This window comes from Notechis scutatus, chromosome 12 (assembly GCF_049901735.1).
Source record: "Notechis scutatus isolate UNSWTSFEM ecotype Mainland chromosome 12, rNotScu1.2, whole genome shotgun sequence".
Lineage (NCBI taxonomy): Eukaryota > Metazoa > Chordata > Lepidosauria > Squamata > Elapidae > Notechis > Notechis scutatus.
The window spans coordinates 8276373-8298737 of NC_142020.1; the positions used below are offsets into that span (position 1 = coordinate 8276373).

Below are 22365 nucleotides of genomic sequence, written 5' to 3' on the forward strand. Positions count from 1 at the left end.
AGAAACCAGAGTGAGTCAGTAAGATAACTTGAGAAAGCATCTCAGATATGAGCCTCCTTATCTCTGGGGAAGATGGATGGATGAATGGATGGATGGATGGAAAGGGAAAGGGAAGGAAGGAAGGGAGAGAGGGAGGGAGGGAGAAAAGGTGAGGAAGAAAAGAGGAGAGGGAGGGAGGGAGGAAGGAAGGAGAGGAGAGGAAGGAAGGGAGGAGAGGGAGGGAGGGATAGAGGAAGGAAGGAAGAAAAGAAAAGAAAGAAAGAAAAAGAAAGAAAGAAAAAGAAAGAAATATGTCAGTGGAGATTCTCAGGTCAACCAGCTCATGTCCCACAAGTGCTTTTTCCAAAAGGCAACTGGATTATCTTGGGTTTTTTTTCTTTGAAAGCCTTTCATTTCTCTTCCAAGAAGCTTTTTCAGCTCTAACTGACTGAATGGGAATGGAAGGATGTATATTCTTCACAGTCATCTGGTCATTAGATCCACGACCAGATGTCTGCAAAGAATATAAATGCTTCCCTTTTAATTTGCACTCCTCTATCCAAGGTTCAGCAATTCCTCCAGGTTTCCAGAGTCAGGAAAAACCTGGAGTCTGGAGGGGAAGCATCCCAAGTTTAGTTTTCCAGTCCTCGCCCATCTATTTTTTTTTTTTTTAACAGAATAACATCTTCTCCTCTTCAACATCTTTTTGGTATTGTGGTGACCAGAACTGGATGCAGTATTTGAAGTGGTCTCATCAGTACAGTATAAAACAGTACTATCACTTCACATGATCTTGATGCTACCTCTTTGTTTTATGCAGCCTAGAACTGCATTGGCTTTTTTGGCTGCTGAGCAGAATAACACAATAACAGAGTTGAAAGGGACTTTGGAGGTCTTCTAACCCAACCCGCTGTTCAAGCAGGAGACGCTATACCAGGGGTCTCCAAACTTGGCAAGTTTAACCTTTGCGAACTTCAAGTCCCACAATTCCCCAGCCAGCATGATCGATTATACCCTTCAAAAGCATGGCTGGCTGGGGGAGTTGAAGTCCACAAGTCTTAAACTTGCCAGGTTTGGGGACCCCTGCCCTACCTCATTTCAGACCACAGATTGTCCAATCTGTCAGCTTCCACCTTCGCTTGCTTATCTGCTTCGCTACCAGGCAGTGACAGTCTGCCATGAATTCTGGGGAGGGTGGATGGGAGGGAGGATGCTTGGGGAAAGCTAAAGTAATTGCTGTATCTCCCTGAGATGCTGCTTCAAGGTCACCAGGCTGGCTAATGAAAACAGACCTGGTCCAAGACGATGTGGGTTGGCCGCAAGCTCTATGGGCCCACAAGCCAAAGCTCCTAATTCTGCAGAGTAGCCACAACTCTAAAACTGGGGCATTCTGATTTTGTAAAGATCCCGCACCTAGTTAGACATCCATTTTGGTGGCCAAGATGTGGAGGGATACGTGGTTGGCTGCCCTATATGCACCACAGTGAAAGGACATGTGGGTAAAGCACGGGGGGCTATTGAAACAAGTTACTAGTCCCTTGGCACCCTGAAAAGAGGTCCTTTGTGCAGCCCTTGTGTTCAGCTGCAGCATGGTGATGGCGCCATTTAGGTGGGTATCCTATTGTTAGTTGCAAAGTTGTGTCCAACCCATCGTGACCCCCTGGACAACGTTCCTCCAGGCCTTCCTGTCCTCTACCATCCTCCAGAGTCTAGTTAGGCTCAGGCCAACTGCTTCTGGGACTCCATCCAGCTCCCTCCTTCTCTGCCGTCCTCTTCTTCTTTTGCCTTCCATCGTTCCCAGCATTCGGCTCTTCTCCAGCGAGTCCTTCTTCCTTCTCATGAGGTGGCCAAAGTCTTTGAGTTATATCTTCAGGATCTGGCCTTCTAAAGAGCAGTCTAGGATTGACCGGTTGGATCGCCTTGCAGTCCAAGGGACTCACCGGAGTCTCCTCCAGCCCCAGAGTTCAAAGGCCTCCATTCTTTGGCACTCAGCCTTCCTTATGGTCCCACTTTCACAGCCATGTGGGCATCCTACCCAACTGCATGGCATTTCCACCCCATGAGGAAATCCTTTTTTTTTTTTTTCTAGCTTCACATTGGAAATGCACCAAGAAAATGACCCAGTAGGACAGAAAAGCGGAAAATGTCGAGGGAGGAAACAACGGAGAGAGAAGATAGTAAACAGAACAACAGAAATGTTGGCTTCTCTTCCCCGCCTCTCATGCATTTTTTTCCCCATTTAAATTATTGCATTTAATACTCTGCACATCCGGTGAGGTTTCTGCCTAGCAGAGAGATTATTTTGATTTAAGTTTGAGGGTTTTTTTGGCCAAAGCAGATAGCCTTTTCTGCCAAAGAGAAAACATTTATTCTTCTTCCCACCCACCCACCCACCCTCTCCTCTCCTCTCCCCGCCTCTCCTCTCTTTGCAGCTTCCCCCATTCTTGTTTTTGCTGCCCTCTGCCCCTGGTTAGCTGCGACCTCCCGCTCCACTTCCCACATCCCCCTCATTCCAAAGTGGTGTTTGGGATGCAGCCAAAATTTCAGGGCTGTTGAAAAACTTTTTGAAAAACAAAAACAAAACAAAAAAAAAAAACCATAAAAACCCACAACCTGTGCCAGCAGAAAGACAAGCAAATGAAAGAAAACTTAAGGTGGTCACGGAAGAATGTAATGTTTTCTCTGGAAAGTTATCTGCATTTTCTTTGACAATGGGAAAATTATGCATGAGGTACATATAATCCCAGCAATTTTGTTTATCCCTCTCCTCCTCCTCCTCCTCCTCCTCCTCCTCCTCCTCCTCCTCCTCCTCCTCGTCTCTCTTCTCTTTTCTTCTCTTTCTCATCTCCTTCTTTGTCTCCTCATCCCCCTCTCTTCTTCACCAATTCTCTTCTTCATTCTCCCCTCCTTCTTCTCCTCCTTATCTCTCTTCTCCTTCTCTTCTTCCAATCCTTTTCCTTCCTCTTTCCTCTTTGTTGCTTTTCTCCTTCTCTTTCTCCCATCTCTTTCTGTGTTTCCCCTCCTCCTCCTCTCTTCTTCCTCTCCAATCCTCCTCTTCCCCTCCTCCTCCTCCTCCTCGCCTCTCTTTTCTGTCTCTTCTTCCAATCCTTTTCCTTCCCCTTCCCCCTTACTCTTTTCTCTTTTGCCAATCTTTCCCTTTCTGCGTCTCCCCTCCTCCTCTCTTCTTCCTCTCCAATCTTCTTCCTTCTCCTTCCTCCTCCTCCTCCTCCTCCTCCTCCTCCTCTCTCTTCTCCTCCTTCTCCTTCTCCCTCTCTCCTAACCCTTCCCTTCCAGCACTTCTAATGCTACCTAGTTCAGTAATGAAACATCTGCAAGAAAACGGAGGGCACCAAAGACCCCCTCATCTCAACCCTGAGGTACAAATATTCTCCTTTATTGGTGGCTTGCTATCTTTCCAGGGTAGACCCCTTTTTGCCCGTGATTCCTGCAGCCCCACGTAAGTGTTAGGAAAGTGGCAGAGCAGTTGCAGATCTCCTTTGCTCAAGATCATCTCCGGGCCTCCATGCCAGTCTGGTGGAGAAAGGGGCCCCTTTCCTTCACTGGCACAGAGGTCAAAGAGTTGACTTCATGGGCGATCAGTTTTCTACCACCGGAGCCAAATACAACGTGGATATTTGCAGCCATGAAGAGGGTGGGAAGGAATGTGCGAGGGTTGTTGGCTTGAGGTTGTTCTGGCTCTGAGGCATCACAAAAACTCATCCCATCCAAAGAGGCCTGGAGGATTGCCTGAATCCAGCCATGCCAAGCAGGCAGAGAACTAGTGGGGTTATTTATTATTATTTTTTCCTGGCCAAGGACAAAGGAAGGCAGAGAAAAGATCGTTTTCAAATGCTCCACTGCATTTGTGGGCAAAGAAGAGAAGCGGATGCAGGAAGAGTTACAAAAGGCCATGGAGGCCCATCACCCTTGCTAAACAGCATCAGGACAAACCAGTGGAGTAGCACCTCGATGGTGTTGGAGAAGAATCTGTCAGAGGGAAGGTCTGAAGTCCTATGTGTCCTTTCATCACTTGCATTTTCTTGTTGGAGGCCTTGCTGCTCTCTGAGCTTGGTTGTTTCCTTGCAGATATTTCACTCACTACTATCACTTGTAGATGTTACCAAAGTTAGGTAATAAAACATCTGCAGGAAAACAACCAAGCTCAGAGACTACAAAAGACCCCCAATCCTCCTCCTCCTCCTCCTTGTCTCCCTTCTCCTTCTTCTCCCTCCTTGTCTCTTTTCTCCTCTTTCTCCTCTCCTCTCCTTCACCAATCCTCTTCCTCATTCTCCCCTTCCTCCTCTTCCTCTTTCTCTCTCTTTTCCTTTTTCCAATCCTTTTCCTTCTTCTCTTCCTCTTCCTCCTCCTCCTCTTCTCCCAAACCCCCACTCTCAGCTAGTACTGATGAGGTTCCCTAGTGAGGTAACGAAACATCTGCAGGAAAACAACCAAGCCCAGAGAGCACTAAGGTCTCCTGAGTTCAACCCTGAGCTACAAATATTCTTTTATTGGTTACATTTTCTTCTCCCTGGTCCTTCAGGGACAAGATTCCAAGGTTTGCTTTTCTCTACACAAACAGGATAATGCAGAAGGGGGTCGGTCTCCAAAATTTATCATTATGGCTTGCAAAGCCAGGTCAGACCACCCCCATTGGACATGTTCAACAACACTCCATAAGAAAGTCCCCTGATCCAAAGGAAACAGGGTACATTTGTTTTTTTTTTTAAATGACAAATGTGTAAAAAAAACACACAATGAGTCACAAAGAAACCCAAAGGCAAAAAGAAACACACCTTTGTTCTACTTGTCATGTGGCAACTCCCCCAAGTTTTTAATGGCTAGTTCTTATTGCCCGATCAGCTTCCTCTTGAAGCCTACCTACTAAATACAAGGTTGAAGCTCTACTATATGCTTGCTAAATCATGAGGGCTATACTCAAAACTCTAGCTACGCTCAGGAGCCCTAAAGTTATGACAGTTATGGGGTCCTTGGTGCTCTCTGAGCTCAGTTGTTGTCTCGCAGACGTTTCATTACCCAACTAGATAACAACATCAGTGCTAGGAGGGATTTACTCCATGTTTATATACAAGTGTTGTGCCCTGCATGTGTTGATGGAGATGTTCTTTATTATTTGATGATGTTATTGTTTATTGTTTGATTGTTTAACCGATAACAGATAATCAGAGTTGGAAGGGACCTTATAGGTCATCTAGTCCAACCCCATGCTGAAGCGGGAGACCCTACACCATTTCTGACAAATGGCAGTCCAATCTCTTCTTGGAAGTCTCAAGTGATGATGCTCCCACAATTTCCAAGGGCAAGTTTGTCTGAGTTAGCGGTTCATTTTGGGTTATTATTATTTTGTGACAGCTCAGAAAGCACCAAGGCCTCCACAATTCAACCCTGAGCTGCAAATATTTTCTTCTATGGCTACAAAAAAACATTTCCTAATATTCCAATTGCATATACTCTTCACCTATATCTGGTGGGGGCGGGAACAGAGGATTTCAAAATCATTTTAAAGTCACTGGGAAGAGCAGGGCAAAGTTATTAGCCTGGGGGGGTCATCGTCTGTTTCTGAGGATGGGGTTTTAGAAATAGAAGAGCTCAAAAAGAATGACAAGGCGGCGGCCGAGATTCACGCAGGCATGTCTCTCCGATAGTCTTTCTCCTGCTTTGTCCCTCTAAAAGGCCACATAATTTTGCCATCCAATTTCTCATAAATCCTGCAAAACTTTGCAGCCAGAATCTCTTTTCGTCTGTCACAGTCCCGGGCCGGGGTCAAGGTGGGGGAGAGAGAGAGAGACAAACAAACCACCTTCTGAGAAGCAAGATTCTTTTCCCAACCCCTGGAAATAAAATCACGCCGAGCGAGGGAAGAAAAAAAAAAGCCAGGAATGTGTGGGGCAGATTCATCCCAACGAAGCCCCTGTGTCTTTGCAGGGGTTCAGCCTTGAGAAGCCACACAATGGGGGCCTCTGAGGAGACGTTTCCCGCCATTTCTTCCCCCTTTTCATCGCCCGCCTTTCACTTCTCTCCCTTCAGAGCCCCTCTTCCCCCCCTTGGAACCATCTTTCCACCCACCCCCTTTTTTTCCTTCTTCTTCTTCTTCTTCTTCCAGGAGATAAAAGTCTTGAATATGTGAATCATAAAAGAGGGCGCCTCAAAAGTCGCTTTAATGCCACCACCTCCTCCCTCCCTCCCTCCCGTCCCAGTTGAAAAGCCTTTCTGGAAGAAAAGAATTTCAGGCGGTGGTACAGATGATCGTTTCTCTCCGGCGTCCTTTTGTGGAGGGACACAAGTTGGGTGGTGGAGGGGGAGGAGAACAGCTGGGTGGGAGGGCTAATCTGAACTAAAGCAGGGGGCTGAGGAGGAAGGTGTTGGGCAGAAGTTCAGGGCCATATAACATAACATACGAAGAACGGTTGCGGGAACTGGGCCTGGCTAGTCTAGTGAAGAGAAGGACCAGGGGAGACAGGATAGCAGTCTTCCAATACTTGAGGGGCTGCCACAGAGAGGAGGAAGGGGTCAAGCTATTCTTCCAAAAGCACCTGAAGGCCAGACAAGGAATAATGGATGGAAACTGAACAAGGAGAGATTCAACCTGGAAATAAGGAGAATTTATTGACAGAACAATCAACCCATGGAACAGAAATTGCCTTCAGAAGTTGTAGAAGCTTCATCCCTGGAAGCTTTCAAGAAGAGACTGGACTGCCATCTGTCAGAAATGGTGTAGGGTCTCCTGCTTGGGTGCGGGGTTGGACTAGATGACCTACAAGGTCCCTTCCAACTCTGCTATTCTATATTCAGTGGAACAGCTTGCTTTTGGAAGTGGTGGGAGCTTCATCCCTGGAAGCTTTCAAGAAGAGACTGGACTGCCATCTGTCAGAAATGGTGTAGGGTCTCCCGCTTGGGTGGGGGGTTGGACTAGATAACCTACAAGGTCCCTTCCAACTCTGATTATCTGTTATCATCTGCCAGTCGACGGCCATGCTCAACTTATGACCGGAAGTGAGTCCCGGCATTTCTGTGGCTATAAGCGAGATGTCAGTTTAAGCAGGTTTCACCTCCTTGCATGACTCTCTCCTCGCCACTGGCCGTGAGGGAAATTTCTCAATCCGCTACAACACTTGAATTTGTCACACAGTCATTGTGTGAACCTGGATGCACATCTTCCCTTTATCACTCCAAATTCTATGTAACAAGTCCATCATCACCTTGGTGCTAATTGCTGATTTCTCAACACCCCTATGCAGAATGGGCTGGCAACTTTGTCAGTTGTCACCAATATATATATAAAAAATAACCAATGCTATGTATTCAGTATGCCTTACAGCCTAATCAATTTATGGCAGCATAAAAGTATTTATAAGACTAGATTTCACTTTGTCAAAGGTTTACTGTGTTACCTTGAGTTACCTGTGCTGGGTTTGGTGGCCAAATGAGAGAGAGAGAACATTGGATGCACACACACTGAAAGAGGACGATAAGCAAGAAGTAAAACCAGGGATAATTGGCTGATGCACATCCATGAACAAAAACAGCTATTAGCCCATTCTGCATAGGGATTTTGAGAAATCAGCAATTAGCACCAAGATGATGATGGATTTGTTAGATGGATGGATGGATGGATGGATGGATGGATGGACGGATAGATAGATAGATAGATGATAGATAGATAGATAGATAGATAGATAGATAGATAGATAGATAGATAGATAGATAGATAGATAGATAGATAGATAGATAGATAGATAGATAGATAGAGATAGATAGATAGATAGATAGATAGATAGATAGATAGATAGATAGATAGATATTAATAAATATGCGATAGATGATAGATTGATAGATTGATAGATTGATAGATAGATAGATAGATAGATAGATAGATAGATAGATAGATAGATAGATAGATAGATAGATAGATAGATAAGATAGAGATAGATAGATAAGATAGAGATAGATAGATATAGAGATAGATAGATAGATAGATAGATAGATAGATAGATAGATAGATAGATAGATAGATAGATAGATAGATAGATAGATAGATAGATAGATAGATAGATAGATAGATAGATAGATAGATAGATAGATAGAGAGAGAGAGAGAGAGAGAGAGAGAGTGTTTTGGGACAACCATGACCTGGATGACTGAGAATCTCCACAGACAAAATCTCTGTAGCTTTTCATTTGATTTTCGTTTTCATCCGGGCATGGGAAAGAGTCGCCCAACATCGCTTCTATCTGCAGCTCTTTAAAACAGCTCCATCATTTCATAGGATTGGAAATAGACATGGCCACTTTAAAAAGCTGTGAAAGCTATGTTTACCCTGCTGTGTGTTCAAAAACCCCTTTTCCTATTCATTTATTTATTTTCCTCAAGCATCCCAACCTTGCTCATCCTGGCCTCACAGTAAGTTCGTTAGAGATTATGCAAATGCAACCTTCGAACACGGTGGGTTTTATACTTTTGGAATCACGTTGCAAAATACCAAACTTGGCTAGTTTGCCAGAAGCGACTTATCCTCTTTTGGCATTCTTGCCCGGATTTCCACCCCACCCCACCCCCCTTTCGAATTTGTGCATCTGTTAGATTCCCCCAAACTTTCCCACTGATCGGTCCATGGGGGCCTCTGACAGCTGGGGAAGGCGGGCTCTAACTCAGCATAGTGACAAATTCCTGACATTTACTTCTGCTTTACAACTTCTGAGAAAATGCCTGGAGATTTGCAAAGGGGAAGAGGCTGGTGTAGGGAAACGGGGAGGGAGAGAAACTTTGCTCTCTCATTAAGCCCAGCTTTCTTTTTTCTCTCTCTCTGCTTCCAATCTGCTAATTGCTCCAATCTTGGGATTCTTTGCAAAAACCCTTCCGACCACTTATTGCATGTTTCCCCCTCTCTGGGGCCTCTCCAACGCTTTTAATCACAGGTCCCAGCCTTCTTCTTTTTTTTCCAGATAAGGGGAGGGGGTCACGCTTGGGCTTTGAATGGCAGGCAGGGGGGGTCAACCTCTGAAAATCAAGGAGAGAGAGCCAGGACAATGCAGGAAAGGAGGTCAGGATGAAAAAATATATATTTTAATTTGCCCTCGCATGTGAATTTCCCCCGGATTTTCAAATCTGTAAAGATGGTTTGCTTTTTCCATTTTGCTTCTTCGACACCTTTGAGGGGAATTTCAAAGGATTCCTTGCTTGACTGTCAGGGCTCAAATTTGCATCCTGGCCTTAAATTATAGCCAAAGATTAAACAGGAGGTTCTTCTCCCTAACTTATTTATTATTATTATTTTTATTTATTTGTTTGTCGAGCATGTATGAGAAAACAAGGATAACAATGAACATAACATATAAACGTATAAGTATAAACAGGTATAAATAAGTATATACATAATAAAATGAAATGATAAAAATGAACAAACAATATTGCTTATCAATTTAGATTAGCTATGCATGTTATATAGCCACCATTTTTGGACAAGTTTATATAGAACTTTAAGATACATCCCCTGTGAAGACATCCCCTGATTTTCTTCCTTCTTTACATAATTCTCTTCTTATTTTTATTTTTTACAACTGTATTTATTATTCATTTTCTTGTTTTATTGATTGCATTCAATGAAAACCAGCAAACCTGTCCTTCCATCTTTTATATGCATAACCCCTGTTCTTTCCAGGCCTTCATCTTGATGCTTTCCTCTTCCCCTCCTGCTTTCCCCACTGCTTCCCCCCCTCCTTTTTCCTCTAATTCCTTCTTTATTTATGGCCGCTTTATAGTTTTGTCTGATTTTCTGCTTGCTATTAGAGTAATTGACTGCACCTGCCAGCTAGATCTGTCTAATTGGAGAAGTCGCCATGGTTAAGGGATCGGGGCTTGCTCAGGCCCCAGATTGTTTATGTTAGTGTAACCTTCTGTCTTGTGCTCTTGCGTAGTTCCCAGCGTGGAGACGGCCCTGCTATCAGTTGCAAAACTATAGGGTTGCGTGACTGTCATCATCCAACATGCCTAACTTGGTTTCTTGGTCCCTTGGTACTCAATTGCTTCGAAACTCATCTGATTTGGTGCTCAATGCATTTGGATTCAAACATTTTGCCCCAGTATTCCTTGTTGGTTTGGTACTCAACACACAAGCTAGAACTTCAATCAATCAATGAGCATAGAGCTGGGAGGGACCTTGGAGGTCTTCTAGTCCAACCTCCTGTTCAAGCAGGAAACTCTATACCATTTCAGACAGTCATTTCTTTAAAACCTCCAATCATTGCTGTTGGCTGCCTTGTGATTCACTACATTATTCCTTATGGGGGAAAAATTGTTTGGCACTCATCATTTTTGGTGTTCATTGTACCTCCCAGAACCAATTAATGATGAGTACCAAGGTACCACTGTATACAAAGGGTTGTCACAGACAGGAGGTGGTAGATCTTATTGCCCAATAGGACAGGACCAGAACCGATGAATTAAAGTTACAAAGAAAGAAGTTTTGGACTTATAAAGGAGAATATTTGTAGCTCAGAGTTGAACAGTGAAGTCCTTGATGCTCTCTGAGATTGGTGCTAGCATTGACGATCTTGACTGTCCAGCTTTCAGGGTTGACACTTACTTAGTTTTGGGAATGAAATGTCTGGAAGAAAACAACCAAGCTCAGAGAGCACCAAGGACCCCTCAGTTTTATGCCTCACATGCTGGTTGGGGAATTCTAGGAGTTGAATTCCACGCATCTCAAAGTTGCCAAGGTTCAGAAAGATTGTCTCTAGAGATTCTCAGTTCACCCAGGTCATAGTTGTCCCAAAGGTGCTTTTTCAAGAGGCAACTGGATTTTCTGGTTTTTCTTGATGATGTTTTGCTTCTCATCCAAGAAGCATCTTCAGCTGGACCCTTTGGGGTTCAGAAAGATTGATCTAAGAAAGGTAGAAAGACAACCCCTTAGGTCTCCTGCTTTAAAATGGTTGCTTTTCTTGATGAGCAGTTCCTGAGTTGCTAACAACCAGGTTCCAAGGAAATGCAATGGGAGAAGAGATATTCCTGAATTATCTTTCTCTATTCTTAGACCTTCCTAGCTAGAAGATATTTAGTTTTCCAATTCATAGTATTCTGAGCCTCATTTGGACCTGGCTTTTAAGAGCCTCATTTTTCTACAATATACCAAGCTGGACAATTGCCACAGCCCACTCTGTGGAGGAAAAGCAAGGCCATCCTCATCAACCTCCAAACCATCTAAAAATATCTCAACATCTTGCTACGACAGCTCTCCCTTGAGAGGCTGGCAATGAATCAATCAGCACCTCTGTCCAAGGTCCTGAACAAACCTACCTGGCCAAAGTATCGAGTTATCCTACCTAGTCTAACTGTGACATCAGTAAGTATTGCTGTTTTGTATTCAATTTCTCCTAAGCTGTGATGGGACAGGTCACCATGGAAGTGCTTGAGCTAGTTTGGTCTCATGGTCAAGGTGCTTGCGTAGGAACCGGGAAACTGTGAGTTCTAGTCCTGCCTTAGGCATGAAAGCCAATTGGATGACTTTGGGACAATCACCAGGAGATGGTGAGTTCTAGTCCTGCCTTAGGCATAAAAGCCAACTGGGTGACTTTGGGCCAATCACCAGGAGACCATGAGTTAAAATCCACCCTTCTTAAAGCTGTGAAGATTGGAAAACACTGAAATTTAAGGTTGGATGATGAATTTCTCAAAGGAATAAAATATAACTCATCCTTAACTGTAACTGAAGAGGGATGGGGAGGAGACTCACAAATGAAGCAACAACATCTCTTTGGTAGATTGCATTGGACATCTTTTTCCAAGAGGGAAAGCAGAGATTAGTAAAAGGGCATTTTAAAAGAAAAAGAAAAAGAAAAAATAAATCTAAATTTAGAAACACCATCCCGTTATGACTGAAGGAGCAGGCCTTTTTCTGGTTCCCAGTTGATCACAGCATCTTTCCCAAATGGGCTAACTAACATTTCATCAACCCCGTGGAAAGACCGGATTTATAAATAGATTCTTATACAAATTCAATATGAAAAAAAGACCAGAGTGAAGAGATCCATATGTTCTTCGATTGTGTGTGTATGTGTGAGTGAGTGAGTGAGAGAAAGAAAGAGAAAGAGAGGGAGGAAGAGGGAGAAATTAAAATAAAGTTGGCTTCCAGTTCCTTTTCCCCTTGAGTATCTACAGATGCTTTTGCCTGACTTGAGGGTCTTTTATTGCTGTAACTGGTGTCACTTTCTTGCTCTGTATGTGCGTGCATGCATGTGTGTGTGTGTGTGTGGGGAGAGAGAGAGAGAGAGAGAGAGAGAGAGAGAGAGAGAGAGAGAGAGAGAGAATGAGAATGAGAATGGACTGATTCCAAAAAAGAAACCAAATATTTAGTTCCCACGCTTAAGCAAAGGGGAAAGAATGCAATACACATTTCAGTTTTGGCCATTCAGGAAGTCCTCAACTTACAACTTACGACTGAAATAGAGCCCGCAATAAATCATTAAGCAAGTCCTCATAGGACTGTCCCTGATTTTAATGACTTTTTTTTTCTAGTGTCCATTAAGTGAGCACCTTGTTTGTTATGGGAGGGTTTTTTTTGCCAGAAAGAAGAAGCGTAAATGCTAGTTTTTGGCAAAAAAAATCATCATAAATTGCAGTTTTGTGACCACAGGACACTGTGAATGGTCATAAATTCAGGCCAGGCGACCAAAATGCAGTCCTGGAACCATGGGGCCATCAGAACTTCAAAAATTATGGGTCATAATTATCTTTGGAGAGGGAGAATTGTAATTTCAAATGGCCTCTAAGTGACTGGACATAAGTTGAGGACTACCTGCGCCTCTGGTTTCAATCAGTTTTGATTATTCTTCAGAACTCACGAGGACAGACATACGAAGATAAAATAGCATGTGAGGAAAAGACAAAAGGGTTTTCAGTAGATGAAAATATCTGTGACTCGGGGCTCAACTGCAGAGATGCTCTCTGAGCTTGGTGGCTTTCTTGCAGACGATTCATTACCCCACTAGGTAACCTCATCTAGTGAGAGGGAGTGTGGAGTTTGCACTTCGTTTATGTAGCACTAGCTCGATACCCGAAAGTATGTGGTCGGGCTTAGTTTGGGGGGAGGAAAATAAGGGGGAAAAAATTGTGCCTCTGCCTACCAGCATCTATTGGTATTCATCTTGCTAGCGTCCTGTCAGCGTGTGAGAGAGTTGAGGGCTGTTTGGAAACTGAAGCAGTATTTGCTGTGTGAGCAAGAAGGAGACAGCAAGGAGCCTGGGTGTGGCTTAGCTCAACTGTTTGGGACTAAAGCTGTTTGATGCTGTGAAACTAAAACTGAAACTGAAACTGAAACTCCTCTGCTTGTGTTTTGCATTTGGAACAGATTTCTTTTCAGGTGGGGAGGGGGAATAGAACTCCTTAGCATCAGAGTGTGTTAATCATCATCATCATCATCATCATCTAGGAAATGCTAATGGTCTGATAGCCATTTCAAGAAATCCTTTTTTAGTGAGCACCTAGAAGCCAAGAGGAACATACGTGCCAAATGTCAAGTTTGTAGGTTTTACGGTTCTGGAGATTTTGTGATGATGTGTGAATGGTATTTTGCTTTTATATATATATATATATACACACACACACAATCCAGAAGCCTGATGATGGCAGATGAGATTCTGCCGAAACGTCGCTACAACTTTAAAAGCACAACTACTATGACGTGGGAAAATACCCGAACAAAGCTGAATGCCATACATGTAAGTACCCGTGAAAACTTAAGAAAACACACACACACACACACACACACACACACACACACACACATATATATATATATATATATATATATATATATATATATATATATATATATATATATATGTATGTATGTATATATGTATATATATATATATATATATATATATATATATGTATTATATGTATATGTATATATATATGTATATGTATATGTATATGTATATGTATATGTATATGTATATGTATATGTATAGATAGATAGATAGATATAATAGCTCGCCCTGCCAGTGTTCCTGCTTTCCTCCTTGGTGGCTCCTGGATTACAACAAAAGGACTTTCAGTGTTAACAAGGGACAATGATTCTCACGCCGTAGCATGTGAGCCTTTCATGATCCACCGAGGAGAAAAAGGAAATATAATCAAAAGCCAATCCTGACGGCCTCTTATGGACCGTCTAGTATGCCAGGTTATTCTTCCCTAAGCCTAGTTTTCCTTGACTGATGTCCTGATGTGCGATGCAACCTCCTTGGGATCAGAGGGGTGGCTCCTTTGCATGAAGTCAGCACAAAGCAAGCGATGCATTCCGTGCATTTGGCAGGATGCGGGACTAGTTTTGCCGCTTTCGTTCAATCTGGCATGCTTGAGAGAGACTGTGCCTCTAATGACTTGGTTATGCCGGTGGCCCACAAGAATTTTGGATGACACATCCACTGAGTGCCTCAAGGAAATGATTTTGGGAGGTGTCATTTCCCCCCAAAGTGAGGACATTTTCAGGTTTTTGTCCCTTCCTTCCTCCCTCCGCTCCCTTCCCCAACCTTCCCTTCTTTCCCCTTCCCCTTCTTCTTTCCTTTCTTCCTTCCCTTCTCCTCCCTTCCCCTTCTTTCCTCCCTCCCTCCCTCTCTTCCTTCTTCCCTTCTCCTTCCTCCATTCCCTTCCTCCTTCCTTCCTTCCTTCCTTCCTTCCTTCCTTCCTTCCTTCCTTCCTTCCTTCCTTCCTTCCTTCCTTCCTTCCTTCCTTCCTTCCTTCCTTCCTTCCTTCCCTGCTTCCTTCCTTTCCTTCTTTTCTTTGTTACCTTCCCTTCCTTCCCTCCCTCCTTCCTTCTTTCCTTTCCTTCTTTCCATTGTTCCCATCCCCTTCCTTCCCTCCCTTCCCCTTCCTTCCTTTCTTTTCCTTCCCTTCTTTCCTTCTTTCCTTCCTCCATTCCCTTCCTCCCTCCTTCCTTCCCTTCCCCTTTCCCTCCTTCCTCCCCTCCTTCCCTTCCGCTTCCTTCCCTTCTTTCCTCCCTCCTTCCTTCCTTCCTTCCTTCCTTCCTTCCCCTCCCTCCCTTCCCTTCCTTCCCTTCCTTCCCCTTCCTTCCCTTCCTTCTCCTTCCTCTTCCTCCCTCCCTCCTTCTCCTTCCCTTCCCTTCCTTCCTTCCCCTTCCTCCCCTTCCCTCCCCTTCCTTCCCCTTCCTTCCCTTCCCTTCCTTCTTCTTCCTTCCTTCCTTCCTTCCCTTCTCCTTCCTTCCCTCCTCCTTCCTCCCCCTCCCTCCCTCCCTCCTTCCTTCCCCTTCCTTCCTTCCTTCCTTCCTCCCTCCCTCCCTCCCTCCTTCCTTTCTCTTTCTTCTTTCTCTCTCCCATTTCCTCCCCTCCCCAGATAGTTCTGTGTTCTGCCCAACATGTCCCCCAGAAGGGGCATGGAGAAATCCTTTCTGCTTGGGGATCCCTTTCCTGCAGGAAGATGGCCTCTGTCCGTTGGGTTGATTAATGCTCAGAGGTGAAAAACGACCCTCGGGGGGATTCCATGAGTTTCTCCTTCTTCCTCCTCCTCTTCCTCCTTGCCAGGGAGATGGACTTGCACCCTGGGCCCCTATCTCAAGGCCTATCTCGGCACGCACCTCCTCCCCTGCTCCCCTTCCCCAACCGTTCCCTTGTGCTGATGAGGGCTGTGTGCGCTTCCCTCCCTCCCACCTCTTGGCTGTCTCTGAAAATAGCACCACCTGTTGTGGTTGTCCATGCTGTGTTACATTCAGATGCCCGGCTTAGTTTCCCGCTCCTCGTTCCCCCCCTCCCCCACCCCCGACTGCCCCCACCAATAAAAAGAGGCTTGGGAAGGAAGGCTGGGGCTGTGGGAAAATCCGAGTGTGTGGGAAGATGGTGGGGAACTGGGGAAGGGAGGGGAGGGAGGGGGAGATGCATCTTCTGGGCAGTGGGGGTGGAAGCTGGCACTGACCAGCCCCTCCTCATTTAGGAGGCCAAAGATCCCACGTACAATTGGGGAGGGGGAGGAGGAGGATGTGAAAAGGAGAGGTCACTTGAAGCGAACCAGGCATCGGAGGGGCTTCCTTGTTTCCAGTGGGCTGGGTTTTGTCACATCCTATCTGTCTTTTCTCTTCCAATGGTCCCTTCTGCTTTTTCACACACACACACACACACACACAGAGAGAGAGAGAGAGAGAGAGAGAGAGGGAGAGAGATGCCTTTCACTTAGGCTGATAGCCGTCAAGATCTTCCCTCACCACCCTTGGATGGTCCCATGGGAATCTTGGGGTCGGATTCCAGTTTGGAAGAGTTGGAAGTGGTTGCCTTGAACATCTTCAGAGCGAAAAATGTTCTCTCCTCCTCTTAAAGAGGCAGCAATGCCTTCAAAAATTCTGCACAGGGGGATCATCTATTATTCTCTCCCCCCCCCCCCCCCCCCCCCCCTCCCCCCCCCCCCCCCCCCCCCCCCCTCCTCCCTCCCTCCCTCCCTCCCTCTTTCAAAGAGGCCATGGCACTATCTATAACCTTCAAAATAATTCTGCAGCATTTGGGGGGAGATCAATCTATCTATTATCCATCTATCTCTCTCTCTCTCTCTCTCTCTCTCTCTCTCTCTCTCTCTCTCTCTCATTAATTATCGCCTCCCACTCCATCTCCCTCCCTGGAGGTCTTCTACTCTCAGGCAGGAGACCTTATACCACTTCAGAAAAATGACTGCCTCTTCTTGAAAAACTTCCAGTGATGGAGGAGCACCCGCAACTTCTAGAGGCCAGCTGTTCCACTGGTTGATTGTTCTAACTGCCACAGAAATTTCGCTTGAGTTTGAGGTTGCTTCTCTCCTTGGTTAGTTTCCATCTTTCTCTTCCTGTCCTGCATTCTGGTACTTCGGAGCATAGGTCGACCCCTCCCCTTCTTTGTGGCAGCCTCCCCCCTCAAAGATTGGAACGCTGCTATCATGTCACCCCCCAGTCCTTCTTTTCTTTAGACGAGCCATACCCTGTTCCTGCAACCATTCCTCACATCTTTCGGACTCCAGCCTCCTAATCATCTTCGTTGCTCTTCTCTGCCCCCTTCCCAGAAATCCAGCATTTTATTCCAATCGCACAAACAGACCGGCCATCTTGACTGTTAATTTAACACACTCACACACACACACACCCCTCATTGGATGCAGAGGATAAACTGGCAGAGAAGAAAACCTGGGCTAAAAATAAATAAATAAATTTACATCTTTCCCACAAACCGGGCCTCTGGGAAGCAATTTTATCCACGATCTAAATTGCTTGTCATCGCTGCATCTAATAGAAGCAAATTCTATGGTTAATTATGTTTTATAAGCCCACCACCTTTCCCTTTCTTAGTCCCTGGGTTTATTTTTGGCAGCCACCCCAAACGTTGGGGAAAACGTTTCTTCCCCCACATTTTCCATTCTGCCCATGATTGATTAACCTCTCCTACTTGCCCTCCTTCCAAGTCCAATTAAGGAATGCTGTATTTATTTTAATAGTGGAAAATCCTGAATTTAATGCAATCCATGCAGATACCCCCAACAGGAATACAGAAAACTCCCTGTCTTTCTTCCTCACTTACTCTCAGTGGGTCTAAGATGACCAGAGGTGGTGAATTCAGCCGGTTCTGACCAGTTCTGGAGAACCGGGAGCGGAAATTTTGAGTAGTTTGGAGAACCGGCAAATACCACCTCTGGCTGGCCCCGCCAACCCCATCTCTTCTCCGCCTCCCATTGAGTCCCAGCTAATCGGCTGGGTCTTCTTTGGTTGCCCTGCACAGGAGAACGGAGCTGGAAAGCAGGTTAGTGGGGTGTGATGACCCGGAGTGTAACACAAACGTAACAAAATCCAAAACGTAAATAAATGTCCTTTAATGCCTCCAACTTGGCCCCACTGTTCAATAATTTCCAGTTGGAGATAAAACTTACTCAAAAATAGTCTTCAAAAGAAAGCAATGCAGTCCGAACTTAATGAGCAGATAGAGGTGAAATAAAAACCAAAACAAATTACAATGAAGGAAATTCCACAATGGACCAGGATAAGTAATTTACCAAATTCAAGGAGATAACAAGACACAGTCTGTTGAAAGGACGCCAACCAATATAACTTCAGCCCAAAATAACACATGGTTTGCTTCTGGCTACGCTGTGTTTTAACCATCTCTCTTATATGCTATTCTCCCCAGCTGCAACCAATGAAGGGGATCATGGCCGCTTCCTCTCTCGTAAGCCAAGTTGTTTCCTTCTCCGTTCCTCCCTGCATGTCCTAGGATGCAGAGGGGATGGGCCTGGTTCTTCCTCTGACTGCCCAGCCGGCCTCTGCCCTTCCCCAGCCTCCTCCACAACCTCTGGAGCCACACCTCCACTCCCTCCTCTGCCTCAGAGTCCGACTTAACAAGGGCATGACATGGGGTGGGGAGGGAAGGGGGATTTTGCAGTAACCTTCCCCTGTACCAAGCCACACCATGCCCACAGAACCGGTAGTAGAAAATATTGAATCCCACCACTGAAGACGACCCTTCTGTTTCAAAGGTGAATTACTCGGGGTTAAAAGAACCAGTTTCCTTTCAAATAAATACAACTCAAGACAGACATTTCCTCGGTTTTAAGTGAGTAGCATCCAATTTTACAACCATTCTGGCCTCGGTCGTTAAGTGAATCACGGTCATTTTTAAGGGAAACACACAGTCATTAAACTGAAGCCACCTTCCTTCACTGACTTGGCTTATCGCAACCCAGCTGGGGCACAAACATTCATTACAAGCCGGGGGACGCTGAAACTGTCATAATAAATGCAGGGTAGTCCTTGACTTACGACCACAACTGAGCCCAACATTTCTGTTGCTCAGTGAGAAATCGAGGTTTGCTCCCTCTTACAACTTTTCTTGCCACGTTTGCTAATTGAATCACTGCAGTTAGTAATGTTTTTTAAGTGAATCTGGCTTCTCCCGTTGACTTTGCTTGTCAGAAGGTGGCAAAAGGAGATCCCATGGACCCCCCCCCCCAGGATGCTGCTACCGTCATAAATATGAGCCATCTGTCAAACAAATGACAACTGGCTCATATTTGGCAAATGACTCATCTGTCAGGGCTCCAGTAGTTACCCCCCAAATTAAATCATGAGTCTCTAGCCAGATTTCCAAAGGCTTAAAGAAGATTTATTGGGAGTAAACATGCCAGCACTGCCTGGTTGTAGCCTACTCTGTGACACATCATTCATTGTCACCCTTGAGCCTGGTTTTCTCCCCACCACCATCCCCTGGGTGTATCGTAATTCATATTCTCCAATGAGACACATCCATAGCCAAGAGTCATCAATCGTGCTCTCCAATTAGAATTTTGTGAGGCAGAAACTTCAGTCACCTAGAAACTATCTTTGTTGTGGTTAGCTGGCAGCAGGTAAGGATGGCTGAGGAGAGCGAGGGCTCAGATGAGGGGCCAGGACCATTAGGGAGTGGACTGCTGCCTTCAGAGATTGTGGGGGCTGGAAGCAGCAATGAGGAAGTTCCCGAGGAGCCTGTGCCAAGTGCGCATGTGCGCAGGGTTGCTCGCTGGAAAGAGCAGCTGCAGCAGCACGGGCGACTCGGGAGTAAGGCTGCAAGGTAATGGCTCCTCCCTCAAGAAGATGAAAACCAGCTGTGAAACAAACCTTCTTTGCAGAAGGCAAAGACATTTTGAAACTCCAGCCTCGTGGACATTCCAGTATCCTGAGTTTGTATTTGAAGATTCTTTTTATTGCAAATTATTTCTTGTCTGTTATCTTTTGGCAAGTCTCGCACAGTTTGGCAAGGCTTGCGCTTATCACAGCTAATTATTTTGTAAAAGCATGACAAGGTTTCTGTTCCTTTTGGATTGTATTTGATTTGTTGGAAAAGGGCATGGGGGTCGGAACAATCTTTGAAAACACTTATGGAATGCAAGTTGCCCACTGCTCCCCCCTCCCTTTCTGGTGGTAACTCTAAAAAGACCATAGACATATTTTATGAGTTGACATCATATTTACCACAGTTGTAATGTCCCGGGGTCGTGGGATCTTCTTTTGTGACCTTCTGGACAGTGTAAGTCAATTGGGAAAGCCAGATCCACTTAACAACCATGTTTCTAACTTAAAACTGCAGCTATTCACTTAACAACTGTGGGAAGGTCATAAAAGGGGGAAAACTCACTTAACAACTGTCTCACTTAGCAACAGAAATGTGGAGCTTACTTTTGGGCCGTAAGTCGAGGACCACCTCTATCTCAGAACTGGCCTGAAATTTATCCATAAGCAAATTTCGTGGAGGCTCAAGAATTACGGCCAACCTGCAAACGGTCTTTCCCAGCAAAAGAGAGAAAGTCAATTTTTTTTTCAATTCCCATTTTCAGAACCTGCTTTCAATCAATGAGCTGCTAGCCAGCCAGGCAGGCTTCAGGTTTATGGTGGAAAACTTGGGGTAAAGAAAGAGTCGGGCGCAGGAGTTGGGAATGTTTTTGATGTGCTTTGCAGCCGAATTCATTTCCTTTGGAGGCATTGAGTGAGGTGGGAAGGAGGGGGAAGGAAGGAATTCAGTCCTGGAAAGAGAAAAGAAAAAAGAAAAGAAAAAAAAGAAAAAAAAAGAAAAGAAAAAAGAAAAGGAAAAAGAAAAGGAAAAGAAAAAAGAAAAGAAAAGCAACTTTCATCGAAAAATAATTTATTTGTAAGGCCACCCCCTGAGGAGTGGCAGGGAAAGATGGTAGAATTCGCAGAAGTGGCTAAATTCATTTGTTCAGTTCCGGAGGGAAAAGCTACTTTTATAAAAGACCACAAACCTTTTACTGAAAATAAGAGAAAAATGAGGTCTGGATTTACCAATTAAAAAGAGCTGTGAGACGGAAACTATATTCTGTAATTTTTAAAGAGAGGGGGGCGAATTGTGTTAATGAAGTATACAACAGCTGTTAAGAAGATCAGAAGACTATTCTTTAAGTATTTGTTCTTTTTCTTTTTCGACTTTCTATTGTTTTCAACACTTTTTTTCTTTCTTACTTTTCTAATATACAGTACATATGTGTGTGTAGTGCTTTCTTTTAACTTTGGAAAAAAACACTTTAATTATAAAAGTGTGTCTGTGTATCTATAATTTTTAATCAATCTATATTATATATATATAGATAGATAGATAGATAGATAGATAGATAGATATAGATATAGATATATAGATATATAGATATAGATATAGATAGATATAGATAGATATAGATAGATAGATATATAGATATATAGATATAGATAGATATAGATATATAGATATATATTCAAAATACCATTCACGCATCATCACAAAATCTCCAGAACCATAAAGCCTACAAACTTGACATTTGGCACATATGTTCCTCTTGGCTTCTAGGTGCTCACTGAGAAAGGATTTTTTGAAATGACTATCAAAGCATTTGTGTTTTCTATATTATTATTAACACGCTCCAATGCTAAGGAGTTCTACTCCCCCTCCTCACCTGAAAAGAAATCTCTTCCAAATGCAAAACACAAGCAGAGGAGAGGAGTTTCAGCTTTAGTTTCAGAGCACCAAGCATCTTTAGTCCCAAACAATCGAGCTAAGCCACACCCAGGCTCCTTGCTCTCTCCTTCTTGCTCACACAGCAAATATTGCTTCAGTTTCCAAATAGCCTTCAACTCTCTCGCACACTGACAGGACGCTAGCCAGATGAATACCAATGGATGCTGGTAGGCAGCGGCAGAATTTATTTCTCCTTATTTTCTGCCCCCAAAACTAGGCCCAACCACATAGTTTTGTAGTGAAGCACGGGTATCCAGCTAGTTTTATATATATATGAAAGGTTTCCCCTGTTCAGTCATGTCCAACTCTAAGTGCTCATCTCCATTTCTTGGCTGTGGGTTCCAGCATTGTCTGAAAACATTTCTGCCAGTCGTGGCCAGCATGGCTAGACACTAAGGCACACGGAAGGCTGTTATCTCCCCACCAAAGTGGTACCTATTGATCTACTCGCATGCTTTCAAACTCCTAGGTTGGCAGGAGCTGAGGCGAGGGTGGGAGGTCATCTTGTTGTGCTACCCTCAGGCTGTGGCAACATTAATTCTGGACAGAGACTGGACCAGCCATTTGTTCAGAATGATATAGGTCTAGGACATCCTGCTATGGGCAGGGAGGTTGGACTAGAAGACCTCCAAGGTCCCTTCCGACCTTATGATTCTATGCTCCATGTTCTTTGTTCTACTCTACTAAGTGCCTCGTCCCCACTTCTCTTTGCTGTTCAGCAGCTCAGCAATTTCCCTGATACGCGTTTGAAGCACCATCCATATACTCCTTCACCAGCCCAAAGATGACCTCTCATAGCGTAGAAAAATTAGATAAGAAAACTATATATTTAGTATTTACTTGTCTCAACAGCAGCAAGGATTATCTTCACACA

At 44.5% G+C, this 22365-nt stretch overlaps 1 protein-coding gene across 1 annotated transcript in view; it reads right to left on the bottom strand.

Annotated features, from left to right (window-relative positions):
* Positions 1 to 22365, bottom strand: part of JMJD8 (jumonji domain containing 8) — a 209175-nt gene that overhangs the window by 180489 nt on the left and 6321 nt on the right. The gene's annotated exons all lie outside the window — the stretch shown is intronic.